Source organism: Galeopterus variegatus, unplaced genomic scaffold (genome assembly GCF_000696425.1).
Source record: "Galeopterus variegatus unplaced genomic scaffold, G_variegatus-3.0.2 Scaffold2356, whole genome shotgun sequence".
Taxonomy (NCBI): Eukaryota; Metazoa; Chordata; class Mammalia; order Dermoptera; family Cynocephalidae; genus Galeopterus; species Galeopterus variegatus.
This window is the reverse complement of record NW_007728467.1, coordinates 294,682-296,665: the sequence shown is the minus strand read 5'-3', so window position 1 is coordinate 296,665 and position 1,984 is coordinate 294,682. Positions and strand designations below refer to the sequence as shown.

General features: G+C 38.2%; 1 protein-coding gene across 1 annotated transcript in view; it reads right to left on the bottom strand.

Moving 5' to 3' along the window:
* ARAP2 (ArfGAP with RhoGAP domain, ankyrin repeat and PH domain 2) overlaps positions 1-1,984 on the bottom strand; it is a 118,277-nt gene that overhangs the window by 6,361 nt on the left and 109,932 nt on the right. The window lies entirely within an intron of this gene.

Below are 1,984 nucleotides of genomic sequence, written 5' to 3'. Positions count from 1 at the left end.
AACTGAACCAAAACTATCATCGCTATCACCAGTGACTTCTAGTGGATATCTCTGGCTGTATTTTTGAAGATTTTAGAACTACTGATTATTTTATTTCTTAAAAAGAGAAAAAAAAATACTATCCAATTTGGCTTTTATAGCACAATTCTTTCTGGATTTTCCCATCTTTCTGGTCACTTGGTCTCTTTCACAAGTTCACTTCCTCTTTCTACAAACTCCATGGCCTCTCCAGGGTCATGTTATTCAGACCAGTGGTTTCATCTCTCTTATATAAATTGGAAACTCCCAAACCCCTATCTCTAGGCTATAACTTCCTCTTACAAATCAGATCCTCATGTGACTGAAAAGCAAGAGCACAGAGCAGTTAAAAGTGGGAACTGCAATCAGACTTTCCAAACTCAAATGTTAGCTCTGCCACATACTTCCTTTCTAACTTTACACAAGTTATCTACCTTGCTCGTGCCTCAGTTTCATTACTGGTAAAAATAAGGATAACTGCAGTGCCTAGTTCAGCACTCAATAAATGTAATATTAGTAACTAAGTAACAATCCATAATACTAATGAATATTCACCTTTAGACACCTTCACCGTAATGTGCAACAAGCATCTGGAACCTTTCTCACTGCCCACACCAAACTGCTCCTGGCACAATTCTCCACTTAGCCCACCGGAAATAGAGAATTAATTAAGTACAGATTTGGTCTTCCCCCCAGTTGCTGCTATGTGAATTCAGTCACAAAATTCTGTTGATTCCAGTTGCTTGATATATTCACCCTGTCTCCCCCTTCTTTCCAACACTGCCTCATTTCAGATCTTTATATTGTTCCTTAAGGTAAATAAAACCCCTCCTAATACAATTCCTTTCCCAGTTCTCTACTCCTCACTACTGCCAGAATGATCTCTCTAAAATACAAAGCTAACGACATCACTTCTGGATCACTGTCATTCTACAGCTCTTGAGTCTTCAGGATAAAAAGGTCTTCATATCTAACCTGCATTTTCCCCTCCAACTTTATCTACCACTCCCTCATACTCAAGACACTCTGAAAAAAAGAAAATCATATCCCTTTGTCTTTGTAATAAATATTTCCTGCTCTTTGGCTGGCTACTCCAACTCCTCTCTCAAAGGTATACTCCAGGTGATGCTCCCTGACATTCTGCCCTGATCTCTCTCTTACGCTTAGTGTGTTACAGGTGTCCCTTCTTCATCCTCCAAGAGTCGCTTTGCCCTCCATTACAGCATCTGTTGTATCTGTGTGAATGTTTTAGTTGCTAGATCCCAAACTTTGCAGAGGCAAGCAAGAAAAGTATTTCAGTATCTCTAGTCATTAGCATAGCACATGGCATTTAGTGCATACATAATAATTTTAAAGTCCTATCACTAGATATAAAATTTGACTTGAAATATAAATTAGTAACTGATGTACTTCAAATACATTTACACAAAAGTAAAACTATGTAATCTTTATTTAAGACTATGAGAGGGCTAGTTTGGATTCAACCCAAAGCAAAAGCAAAGAGCTGCATGAACTCTGGGGCTTCTGTGGGGGGAGGGGGGGAGGACATGATGGAAGGGCAGGGTACGTGTAGCCTTTTACATTTCTGATAATCTTTGCCTCTAATTTAAAAAGAAAAAAAACTCCCTTTCTTTCCTTTGTTTTCTCTTTTTGAAATGCTCCTTTAAGAAGACAAAGCTACTGACACCCTACGACATTCATTTCTAACATCTTCTGAACTTGCTGTAACTACTACTTTTTCACTGACACTTGTGTCTGTAATCCTCATCTCTTGCTTTTTGACACCTTTTTCTATTGTTTTTACTTTCCACACCAACACAGAAGCCCTGACCTCCTGGTTTTGTATTTTTCTTTTCGAAGAATTCTGACATTTGCTCTAATACTCCTGATACACTTTAGCCTTTTTGTTTAAGATTCTTACATCATCTTTAGCTCAAAAGCACGCTATTGCTGGGTATATTTCTCT